Source organism: Epargyreus clarus, unplaced genomic scaffold, assembly GCF_041222505.1.
Source record: "Epargyreus clarus isolate Ecla_fem2 unplaced genomic scaffold, WU_Ecla_fem_2.2 ptg000029l, whole genome shotgun sequence".
Lineage (NCBI taxonomy): Eukaryota > Metazoa > Arthropoda > Insecta > Lepidoptera > Hesperiidae > Epargyreus > Epargyreus clarus.
Window position 1 is genome coordinate 2,503,543 of NW_027332235.1, and position 13,694 is coordinate 2,517,236.

At 36.0% G+C, this 13,694-nt stretch overlaps 1 protein-coding gene across 2 annotated transcripts in view; it reads right to left on the reverse strand.

Moving 5' to 3' along the window:
* The window catches only part of Synd (protein kinase C and casein kinase substrate in neurons protein Synd), a 152,576-nt gene that overhangs the window by 125,758 nt on the left and 13,124 nt on the right, over nucleotides 1–13,694 (reverse strand). The window contains exons 1-2 of one of the 2 annotated variants that reach the window (XM_073089559.1): nucleotides 8,683–8,902; nucleotides 1,099–1,181 (exon numbers count right to left, since the gene is read on the reverse strand). The gene's annotated coding sequence lies outside the window, so the exon portion shown is untranslated. Of the gene's footprint in view, nucleotides 1–1,098; nucleotides 1,182–8,682; nucleotides 8,903–13,694 lie in introns of those variants that run through there. The other variant, XM_073089558.1, reaches the window with a different exon arrangement.

Sequence of the window (13,694 nt, forward strand, 5' to 3'; positions counted from 1 at the left end):
AAGTTGAAACGCATCGTGTATGAGGTGATGATATGATGATATATTACACTTCTTAATTTAGAATGAAGTTTTTTTTTAATTTATTGAATTTAGATGTAAGACAGTTTGTCAAGACTAGAACGATGAATTTGTCTCCAATATTATGATTGCAAGGTTGTGACTTGTTAAATATTAATATAAAATAGTGCTTTTAATCATCTGGCGAATACCTAGGACTCTACCTGTGATATAGCATCTGAAAATGTATTTAAGATTTATGTCCTATTTTTATTTATATATTTGTTTTAAATAGCAGCCCTAACGAAGAGCAACGACCTTGTTTTATTAGATGATTGGCCGGCGTGGAGCACGCGGCCGGCCAGTGTATACGCACTGACAATTGTCACCGGTCCGTCAGTTGGTTAGCTGATCGCTCTTAATCTGCGGGTGGCGTTGGCGACCGATTTAGACCGTCGGTCAGTTTAGCCTTGAGTTTGTCAACAACGCTATCTGTAAATTTCTTATTATTATGGAAGGTGCTAAAATGAGGTACCATCGCCATTATTTTTAGGCGACTCAGGTCTTGCGTTTCGGTGGAAGGGTGTTAATCCTGACACAGAAACATGAGTTGACCGACTTAATGCTCAGGAATGCCAACGCATCTATGATCGGCTTTAAGTAAACCCCCTGCTCTTTAGAGTTATAGGTATATTTTAAAGGGGGTAGAACCCTTTGTGGTTCGACTCCGGCGGCACCACCGCCACACCTATTTCTACCTAATAACAGCAGTGTTAGGCGCTGCTGTGTTCCGGTTTGAAGCGTGTGAAGTCCTCAGGGGTAGCGGCGCATCTGTGGCCGACCTCAGATAGGAATATCTAATCCTATCTGGGGTTGATTACAGATGTCCATGAGCGGCAGTAGCCACTTACCATCAGGCATGCTCGTCTGCTACTCTTATATTATAAAAAAAAATAGTTATATGGAAAACATTACATAGGTCGAATTAAGAATCTCTATAAGTTCATCATGATCTTAGGGTACGTACCTATAGTAAAAAAACCGTCCTTCCAACTACAACAACAACAATACAACACAGTACACATAAGGGTGACCACTCACAAGTTAGTAAAGCTCGCAGCGTGGCGCGTCCTCGCGGCCGAGACCTAGCGGCGTCTCATCGATGCACCATCCACTTCCTTTATCTGTTAACAAACAACATTGAGGTTAGTGATTATAGTCTACCTAGTAATCTATTCTAACAATGAATGACTTATAGACAAGCTTAGGCCTTTAAAACACTTGTAAATGATTTAATTATACATACATTTAACATAGATCACTGATGAGTGATTAATTTTAAAAATTCATTCCTTAGTAGTTTATGAATCGATGTTGACTTATATGCCAAAAATAATAATCATATCTTACAAGTAAATTGTCTGACGTTTTATTTATAAACCAGACTGGTAAATAGAAATTATTTTCTTACAAAGCCATTAATAGAGGTCTGGCAATAAACATCAAACGTTTATTTGTAAACTAGTCCGAAAAATATAAATTACTTGTTCAAAAAAGTCATTATTCTTCGTAAATAGAGGACAAATAAGGGCATGTTTATCATTACTGATTCGTTTTAGCCGACCCTGATAATTATTTATCACAAAAACTTTATTTAAAAGCAGTAACACGTTCATCAAATAAAACTGCAACATGTACAGTGTACAGAAACAGTAAATAAAAACAAAACGGGCTCACGCCATATACATTTCACAAAACATTTGTTATTTTTCTCGCTGAAAGCAGATTCGGCACTCTGTTTTAGTCACATGTCCATCGTACTCGTAACTCGTAGGTTTTATAGGATTATAATCGCATACGTAAAAATTTAAATGTATGTACATAGCAGGTTCGTAAAAATACTGCTACCGTATTTTTGTATCCGCACAATTACAAACGTATTGTCGATGGACTGAGTTGAAATCACTCATCTTTTTTTTAAATACTGGAGTAGCAAACGAGCATACAGTCCACCGGATGGTAAGGGCTACAGCCGCCCATGGACATGTGAGGTTGACCACAGATGCATTGTTATCCCTGCAGACAAAGTTGGAACGCTGCGGATAAGTAATACATACTTGCCACACAACATAACAACTCCTAAACTTAAAAATATTAATGCTCTCAACTCTCGGAAAAATAAAAATAGGTATGTGCCTTTCTAAAAGAATTGTACTACTTATTTGTAACTATCTACACCTAGACCTTCAAGACACCCTCGACCTAGGAAGACGACACAAGATCACCAACTCCACATTCCCATTACGTCAGCAGGTAGCCAGCGAAGCGTCGCGACGCGCTGCGCCGGATCCCCACAATGGACGACCTTGGTCAACCCTCACTCACACACCCTAACCGCCTGACCCGTACACGCAAAAACCACCTCATAAGCGATGCCATTTCGGGGCATTTTCGCAAGCCACTGATGGAGGTTAAGGCGAACAATTCGTAGGAAACGGTAGTACTGATTACGGGAAATAGCGGACATTTCGTTTTGTGGAATCATCTCCGTAAGCCTTAATCTTTTGAATCCGTTTTGAAAAATGCTAGGAGGAATGGCCTAAATATTTTTACATACTTATAAAATAAAATGTCTTTATTTCTAGTCGGAAAATATTGGACAGGTAAGTTATGTATTTTGTGATGTTTTCGACATTAAAGATCTTTTGTTAATCTTAATTATAAGCATGGTATTACGAAAAGATCAGTAAGTACATGTTGCTACATATATTTAGGTTTGATTTAGACCCTCATACTGCTATAGACAGATGGATCTCTGATTAATTAATGTCAGATTGTATGAAGGATATTGTGATTTAACCAATTAATCTTCAATCAAACATTGTATGGCCAGTTTAATTATTCAGCATCTTAACTAAAATATGTGGTTAATACATAAATTACTTTGTCAGAAATGTCTTTAGTTAAACCTGTCAATGGATGAATACATAATAATTATGTATATTGAAATTGTAGAAAATATAAAACTGACAATATAATTACATGGAGTTTGTGTAGTTTATATTGTGTTGTAAAAAAATAAATGTAAAACAGTTGATGGTATTAAGGTGTCATGTAAAAACTAAGGAAAAAGGAATAAACGTTTTGGCTTAAAATATAAAACATCTTTCATTTAATCGCAACAAAAATGTTCGTATTTCGTGTTTTAGATGTGTCTGTCTGCATATTCGATTACATAAACGAATCTTGTTAGATTCTTTAACACTAGTAAATAAACCCTCTCCATAGTAACCGATGTAACTCTAAAACTACTGACCTACTTTTAAACAACCTCTCCGAAGCTTAAATAAACAATATTAATGTAGGAGTAATTTTTAGAAACTTTTACTTTCAAAACTTTTTTATTTGTCTAAAACATTAATTCGTCACGACAAGGTCGTGTGTACACATATAACCGCTCCTTTTTTGAAGTTAATTAATATAAAAAGTAAAGTTTAATTAGTGATACATTTTCAACCCGAAATGGTATGAGGATATGAATATTTATGAATGATACATATTAACGTGAAAGATTAAGTCATGTCCTCTACTTTCAAAATATGGTTTTCAGTTCGTGACTAATGTTTTGAACATGAGATGCGAAATTCAAAACGATTTGTTACGAGATGAAAGGAAGAGAGTGGACGTGTTTGTAAACAGTGTAATGTAATTTTGACAACCAGAAATTGCTCAATGACGTTACGTCACGTTCTCGTTTTTAAAATCGGTATAAAATAACCCAAGATTTGATGTCTTTGTATTATGTATGGAGATTCTTAGCCATTGATAAGTAAAATAGGACTTTCTTTTTAAGAGTAATCAATCTACTTATTTTACTCATCAAAGTTCCTAGCATTCCTAGTGCGACTAGGAGATCCCTTCACTTCACCACTTCTTCCCTTAGCCCTTATCATATTACTTAACCAGCTTAGAAGAGAACAACTGATGTTTCGGCAGTTAAAACCATCTTAAACGTCGACAAGGTAAATCTATTACTGGAACAATTAAAAAATCTTCTTTTATATCTTAGATGAAGTCTAATTTGTAGATGAATTATATTATTTTTATGGGCAGGAGACGTGTCTGCGAAGCTATTCATGTAACCGCTAAATTACACGAAAACCTTGTTGAAAACTCGAAGGGGTTTTTTAAGTTCCTGTAACTCGTTCATTTGTAATACTGTGGCGCCAATGTTATTAGCGCCTAATCATTGAGATTTTTTTATATGAAATAACAACACAGTAAATCATTAACGTAATGAATGAATAATTTAGTCACATATTTTAGATTAAAACTTGCTTCGACTACTATATAAAATAAACAAGATTCTTACAGTAGTCGAAATCTATAACAAGTAGAATAAGATTAAAATTTAGAAACACAGTACCTACAGAGTTACACAAGCATAGTCCGCGTAAAACTGTTAGTCCGCTCTGAACATAGAAATCTACATAGACTACACCTGCTCGCAACACCTTCAAAGCGGACTAGCAGTTTGGCGCGGAATATACGTACACAAATAAATTTATCCAAAGTGTATACCTGTATGTAGTGTACCAAAAATCTCGTAACTGATACCTACATACTTCCAAACACTACTGTGTTAATGTACACTATTGTAAAACCAAACAATAGTTTCAAGTGTCTACGTAAAACCAGGAAATTACTTCACCTGTAAGTATTGGAATTAATCCCTTAAACGCTTTTTACTGGACATTCCCTTAAAGATACGAGTAGTTTACAACGAGTAACATCGCACTCAATGATTAAAACCACATTAATAATTAGGGACCTTAGGTAAAAAAGTAAAATCAGTAGGTACCTATAACACACAAGCGGTACACGGGAATACTCGAAGCCCGTTTTTATAAGCTAATCTGTTTTAGAATACTAACCGTTAAGTAGGAATAACAGTCTAGAGAACTGTTCCGCGCATCCGGTATTTTCCTAATTCCCTAAACAACTACATGATTAACACACGTCTCGCGTAGATGACTGGGTGGTTAGGGTTGTCATTGTCACTGTCAATCAGTAGATTTAGTTCTAAGGTTTTTATTCGAATTTGATAAAAGATGTATTATCAACCAGCTGAGTATTATTTTTTTTTTATAAAGAAAGGAGTAGCAAACGAGCATGCTCTCCACCTGATGGTAAGTGGCTACTGCCGCCCATGCACAACTGTAATCAACCAGAGATAGGATTAAATATTCCTACCTGAGGTCGGCCACAGATGCGCACCTACCCTTGATGACTAAGCTGGAACACCTCGGAAAAGTATGCCTCCCTTACCACACCCTTCAAAACGGAACAGAGCAGCGCCTAGCATTGCTGTTATTAGGCAGAAATAGGTGCCGCCCGAGTCGAACAACAAAGGGTTCTACCACCTTCAATAAAGTATCAATAGAGTATCCGCCGAGACAATTGTTAGTCCCTGCGTAATGGCGACCCGGCGACGCTAATGGCGACCGCCGGGGACATGCGATCTCCGACCAATGATATAGCTGTTTACGCAACGCAATAAATATTTAATGACAACTGTTTTACATGTTAGCCGATTGTTTTGTATAGTATTTTTAGTATCTAAACTGAGATATAGATAGCCCTGACATATGCCGAGTGGTCTACAGAGACGAGTGCTGGTCCCTGCGTAATGGCGACCCGGCGACGGTAATGGCGACCGCCGGGGACACGCGATCTCCGGAATAACGCTACCGATATTATAGCTGTTTACGCAACATACTATTTTATTTGTTACCTAATTTTTTTGAATGTTTTAGTATGTAAACTGAGTTACAGACAGCCCTGACATATGCCGAGTGGTCCACAGAGATGAGTGCTGGTCCCTGCGTAATGGCGGCCCGGCGACGCTAATGGCGACCGCCGGGGACACGCGATCTCCGGTAATAACGCTACCAATGTTATAGATGCTTACGCAACATACTAACTAATAACTAATAGAATATCTGTATGTTTGGTAATTGTTTTGCATAACGATAAAATTCTCCTGTCAAGATGCATTTTGTGTAATAAGCCTCCAGAAATATATACAAAAAAATGCCGTGTCAGACAAAATCTTTTCTGAACAATATTTCAATACGTGTGTATGGTCTGCTTGAAATAATTCTGAGCCATTTACGGGCGATTCTACCAGCAATTCCCGCCTGTTCGGCGGTTATCACTAACCCTAGATTTTCTTTTTCGCATTGTTTTCTTTTTTTTAGTTTGAAAAATTAAATACAAAATGTATCACTAAAATGCTGACATACTGAATAACTTTTTTTTTTAATTTTGAAGATGGTAGAACCCTTTGTGGTTCGACTCCGGCTGCACCACCACCACACCTATTTCTACCTAATAACAGCAGTGTTAGGCGTTGCTGTCTTCCGGTTTGAAGGGTGTGGTAAGGGAGACAGACTTTTCCGAGGCGTTCCAGCTTAGTCCTCAGGGGTAGCAGCGCATCTGTGGCCGACCTCAGGTAGGAATATCTAATCCTATTTGGGGTTGATTACAGATGTCCATGGGCGGCAGTAGCCACTTACCATCAGGTGGACTGCGTGCTCGTCTGCTACTCCTATATTATAAAAAAAAACTTACATTTTAGTAAATTCTATTGTACTCACAATGCCTCACAACTTCATAAGTACTTTAGATGTCGCAAGTTTCCACAACCCCGCGTGTTCGGCGGTCATCATCAGCTCTGGGTTATTACGCATTGTTTCCCTCATTTAGAAAGCAATCTTTTATGTCGAATTGTGTGGAAACGTTCCTCTGTGACGGATTACGTGCAAGTTGACATTGCAACAACTCGCGCGTTACAAAATTTACAGTTTTTGGTTAAGGTACCGTTAATTACGAGTAAGTTAGCGGACTACGGCAATTAAAAAAGTTTATATTTAAAGTTTCATAATATTATTCTAATTATATTATTAAGGTGTACTGTGTGCGTTTTAATACGTGTAATATAATTAGGATTCTATTCCTATTCTAGGATTCGGCTATTCTTCACATAATTTTAGAGCTATTCCAAGATCTCTGACGATGTTTTCCTTTACCCTCATCCGAGACGATCCAACTTTGCTCGGGGATAGCAACGCTATTCGAGCCGACCTCAGGTAGGACTCTAATCTTATCCGTGGTTAGTTACAAATGTCTATGGTCAGAAGTAGCTACTTACCACTGCATGCTACTTTAATATTCTAAAAAAAACCTACAATAGTGCCGCAATGGAGGATTAATCGGAAGCTTACAACTTATAAAACAAATACTTTGAGAATAGGTACCTACCTACTAGTCAATGTAAGAGGCAAAAAAGTTACAATTAAAAAAAACCTACGGTACTACATTACGGTACTATATTTAATAGCAAATCGTATTGTAAGTGTAGGTCTTATTGTTTTTGCCGCACCATCCTATCACAAGATGTTATAGTATAACATTTTTTGTGCCATATTGTTTTTTGTTCAAAAGTAAATAGAAACATGCTCGGGTCTTAGAATCAGGGCGGAAATAATATAATTAATTTTATAGGTAAAGCTTTACACCGAATCAATTTGTCTGATGTACATATTATATTAATGACTATCGCCTGTTATTAATAGATATATATCTAATCTATCTATGTATATAATATTTTGCCTTAGAAAGTTCTACAGTTAACATTTTTTTCCGTACTAGACCTTGTCAAGTTTCGATCTATGATTGGTATTGACTATGGAACAACGGGTGTATATGGGCAGTTTTATGCATTTTTACTTCTCAAAATACACAAGACAACTATACAACACAACATATATATATATATATATATATATATATATATATATATATATAAGACAACTATACGAGAAGATAAATACATTGCAGTTAATTTGTTAGCAAAAATTGCAAGCCATTTGTAACAACTACATACCTACTTATAATAATCTAATAATTATAAAATCTAGACCTTTCCTGACCTGAAAATATAATTGTAAAGCCATTGCTAGCATAATCTGCAATTATTTTACGATTAACTAGTAATTACGTCCAGTTGTAATTAAATATCAATTTGAAAAAATATTTTCGCAGACTTAAAATATTGCATGTCTCGTATGAATAATGCAGTATTACGAGCGTCTATGAATATGCTATAAGAGAGAGTAAAAAACATAAATATTACCGACGAGACGTAACTTAATTTTACTAGCTCTGACCCGCAGTTTCACCAGCGTTTAAAAATGTTAATACTTTGGAGATTTCATGTGTTTTTGAGCAAAGCTCTAATTCTTTTTCAAAAATAAAATTTAAGTATAAGTTAACCCTTATAACATCAGCTAACTGGCAGTAAAAGCCTCGTTAAAATCGATTCAGCCCTTTCAGAGATTAGCCAGAACAAACCGAAGATCTCACAGAAAAAATATTTTTGTTATAAGTTCACCTTTCTATGAATAAAAGGCTGTTATTTTAACATTACAAACATACACTTCAATTCTATTTATTTGCAGAGAGGAGACTATGATTGTTTAATTAAACGATTGACTTATTATAATCCTCTACTAACCGCATAACTTGTAATCACTATAAATTACTATAATATAATCAATACACGAATAAATTTGAATACTTAAAGATGACTTACAAATAATCGACAATAACTGAACAACCCACCTTATTAATTCACTTTGCACTGTGACATTCAAAAACAAAAAAAAACATACACTTCGCACTTATACCAACACAACACTACTAAATTATTATTTATAAACTAAACTAAATATTGATTAGTACTGCTGTCAAGTGGCACCCGAGCGCAATAAAACTATACTATATAAAACAATGCGCAAAGTATGCGCGTACGCAACCCGCCGAGCGAAACCAGACTACTCGTAATTACAAAAACATTAAGGTTATTAAAAGTGCGGGCACGCGCGTTCGTCTGTCTGTCCTGTTGTACGTTGGAAAGTTAACAGATAAAGATTACAATTACAATAACATTAACATATACATTATCGAGGATACAGGATGATTACGTCGAGTTTCTTCTCGGATAAAAAATTTAGGAGATTCCGCTATTTTTCCTAAATTATGACAGGAGTGTTAGGGTTTATATCAGACATAGAGCGTGTCAGACAAGCGGAGTAGCAAACAAAAAAATATTCTTCTATACAATGTGTATTGTTACCTACTCCTTTTTATGCAAAACATGATTTTGTTTCACAGGTCCTTAAAAGATGCTATTCTCATTATCAGAAAGAAGTAAAGATATATCCATTTCGGAAAGAAGTAGATATATGTATACCTTGCTTTATTATGCATGCTAATAAAGTTAAACTTCAGAAGCATGAATATTTTGACGTCAACGTTTTCTCATAAATTTTTAAATAGCACGAAGAATTTTGTAACGATTGTAAAGTATCACACACTAACAATTCGCGCACTTATTTGGGTTTGTGTTTGAAGCGTGTTATGGAAACCATTTTTCTTCTGGATCTCCAGAGCTACAAACAACATTTTTCACATTTTACAAGGCAATGAACACACGCCAAAAGCCGATAAAATAGAAAGCTTACGGCGTTTAAGTCCATCACAAACTTGTATCGAGACGCGTACGGGTTCCGTTCGCTATAACCTAACGCTAAGGAACATGAGAACTTGTTTTGTTTTCACTTGTGTAATGTGTGTAATACCGAGGTAACTGACATCTGTCTCCGTATAGTCCTCGCCAAACTGCTAGTCCGCTTTGAAGTTGTTGCGAGGAGGTGTAGTCGTACAATTTGCTATGGCGACTCGATTCATTTCTATATTCAGAGCAGACTAGCAGCTTTTCGCAGACTATACTAAACTAACTTAAGACGATTGCGCTTCGCTGTGGTTGAATGTGATATTTCCTGTGGGAATTTCGGAATAAAGAAGATGTAAAAACATTCTTAAATAAAGCTGCAACGTTGTGCGAAAAATTCGAGTACCAATCCAGTCAATACTTTTTGAATTTTGTGGATACAGATATACGGAACTTGAACTTTCACATAATACACAATTAAAAATTGTATTTTACTTTGATTTTTTATAGAAATATCACCTAATTAAAATATAACACAACAGTGATCCACTACCACTTCGGCAAACGTTTTATTAAGAAGAAGCAGCGAAGGAAACTCATTAACACACATCTTTTCAAAGATAAACAAAACCTGTATTCTATTGATCACATTATAACGTTACTTATGTATTCCGTTAGCCTTTGTCCGTATTCAAAAGCGGCTATTTATCTCAAATTAAATTACTGGTCCTTCGAGCCGGATTGGAGCAACCGCTCCGACATTAATCGAACGATTCGTTTCTACTTCTGGCAGTTGAAATTCGATTATAATTGAATACTCTGCGTTGTTTTTTGGCCAGTAATCTTGTTACTGGACTGTTCGACTTTAATCGTATATGTTTAGACGAGATTTTTTTACTGTTCCGGCAATCACACCTCCCCGAGATCGTCTACTCGCGGCTAAATAACATGTTTGCGGAGACTGGCCGCTGGGCCATTAAAATACCTGAGACCCACGCACACATGCGACCGCCCACGCATACGGAAACAGTGTACTATCTCTATGCACAAAAAGTTCAATTTCGTTTCAGCGTGTGTCAGGAGCCGGTTCGCAATCACACCGACGTAACAGGTATAGTTATCGACGGTAGAGATGTTATTATATGGAGCCCGCTGATGGCTTCGGAGACCTTGCGCATCCTTGAGTGAGTAAGCCCTTATGTACGCGCCGCGGAACTATATGACGGCATTGCGGTTTTTTATAGAATTGCCCGGCTGCCCGCATATCATTATGTATTCAGTTGTTAACATATATTTGTATCATCTCGGCTTGCGTATTCTTGGAAATATTCATCAATACTAGTGGGCTCGTTAGTGACTTGTAGTAAATAGTAGGCATATGTATATACCATATTAAAAAGTAATACGAGTATAATCATGCTGGTAACGGAGTAGTAGAGTAGGTGCAATTATTTCAATTTTTTGAGAATTAAATTATCTTTAGTTCCGACAAAATTATATCAAAATAAAAACGCTTTCTATTTCACACTAAGTTTCTCTACATAGTAGGCACAGAAACACCCAGGCCCAGTACGTACTTGCAGAAATTTAAATTCGTCATTCCGTTCGTCATTCTACGAGTATATGACGAAGAACGCCACACAGCTTTCAGTAAAATGATTCATTTTTGGTATTTTGATTAACATAAACAGCGACATTCGATAGATACGGTATCCGATATGATATTCTCCAACTTTAAAAAATACAAGAAAAAGCGGTTAAAAACAAAATGACTTTTCAAGCCAAAACCGGTATTTCGAATACGCGGAAGTGATTAAAATAAATATATTCATAGAATACTTTTATTTATACAAATTATTGAATTAAAGGTGAGTTCGGTGTTTATCCGTTGAAATAGTCGAGAGGATGACGTCACATACATCAGGTTTCTTTTATTGCTGTATAGTAAATATTATACTGTTATTTTAACTTCGTTAAAAGACCAGTATGAAACTAGAAATAAAGTAATTTTATCCATTTGATTTTTATGAACTGGGTTCAGCTTTACGTGGATTTTTTCGAGTGCACACAACAAAAGTACACAATTTATCAGCAACAAAACATACATGAGTGTAGGATCTTTTAACTTATTACCAGATAATATTGAATATCTGGAGTACCAATACGCAAATGTATCGGTAAATTGATTTAACAAACCTAGACCTCTATAACCCATATCATAGATTAGTGGAATTGTCTGCTGAAGGCAAGAAATGATTAATGGATTAAACGCTATTGTACCAATACGACTCGCTCTGACCCACTTATCTAATTGAAATTGAAGACTGTGAAAGAATAAGATTTATTGTTTGTCGAGAAAAAAAACGTAGTTTATATTAAAAAAGCATAATACATAGGTGATTTTTTTGTATTTGCTTGTCTGTTTGCCGCTGCTGAAAACAGATCTCAGATTGAGAAGGGTTTAATCAAGGGGTTAGCATGTCGAAAATTAATTTCATGTGAAATTCTGATGTAATACATTATACTTCTATTCATAAGTTACTTTTTATTGTTTGATTCTCGTGTACAATAATATCTTCGTCTAGTTATGAAACAGTAATCGAACCGAAAATACAATTCAAAATGTATGTACACCTAACATACACAAGATCATATGTAATAAGCGCTATCACAAACGCGAATTAAAATTGATGTTTTAAATCAATAATAAAAATAAATTATATGCTAATCAAATCTCAGGTGTCCTGAAGTAACTTCCTTAGCAAACACATAAGAGCGTGACAATCAAAGTCCACGTAGAGGACGTTGCAGACAATAACTAGAACTGACTACCACTAAAGAAGATACGATTTGTATCACCAGACATTGTAATAGTTACGAAATAGTATTACTATTCACCAGTCAATCCCAGGAAGCGTGTTTGATTTATGCGGCGCGCTGATAACATTCAGAACCTTTGGCAGTGTTTTGTAATTGGCCGTAGAAAGTGATCGATTGCTGGATAGACTAATGGAAGGTTCATTACACCTGACCTTTTGTAATGACTGCGCTGAGATTGTAGAACACTACGTCGTTCTTTTTAAACCTAGTGTTAGCAGACGGGCTGCCGGGTGAAAAGTGGTTGCTTTTGCATCGCCGGCTTTGTAGGCCTTTTTATGTACCTTTTTAGAAGCGACTCGAGTACATCGCTACGTCTATTTCTTCCTTATAACAGTGCTCCGAGATACTGTGTTCTGGTTGGAAGAGTATGGTAAGTCTAAGTATAAGAATATAACAAGTTTGGCTTAGCAGACTTAATATGAAATAATCCATCATAGTGGGCTGAATATCAAGCGGCCTACACGTTCGCTAGAATAAACAAAATATCATTTAGATAAAAAAATATAGTATCCCATAAAATATATCTAAGTGCTATTCTACACTAATATTATAAGGAGAAAAACTTTGTTTGTTTGTATGTAATGAATAGGCTCAAAAACTACTAGCCCGATTTTAAAATTTTTTTCACCATTCGAAAGCTACATTATCTACGAGTAACATAGGCTATATTTTATATGAAATATATTTGATAAATAGATTTTGAGCCGGTACAAAGTTTGCCGGGTCAGCTAGTATTTAATATATTCAGTACTGTACCGCAACCGAAATGTTCAAACGGATCAACGTTTAACTCCTGACTTCTAGTTGTCTTTCTACAATCAAACTAAACTTGGGTGGGTTCTGTTTGTTACACAAAACAAGCGACGAACTAAACGCGGAGACTCCTAAGATTTAATAATATACCACACGGATAATGGCACGAATTTACTACGGCGGCTGTCATATTATGAGGAATTAGGAAATAGAACGAGCCTTTATTATTAGACCAATAACATATTGACCTTTTGACCATAAGACCTAAATGACTAATATAATACAAGAAAGAGTATCATGAATAAGGAGTCTATTTAAATCTTTGTTGGGGCTCATTGTCAATGTACATCGGGGCTAACAATCACAAGTATTTGCGACGGCCAATTCCACTAACAAGACAGGGCAAGACGAGACGGCGTCTGTGACAATCTCACAAATACGGCTGTTACTCTATACGGTGTTTGACTTAAATCCTTCAGTTTAACTA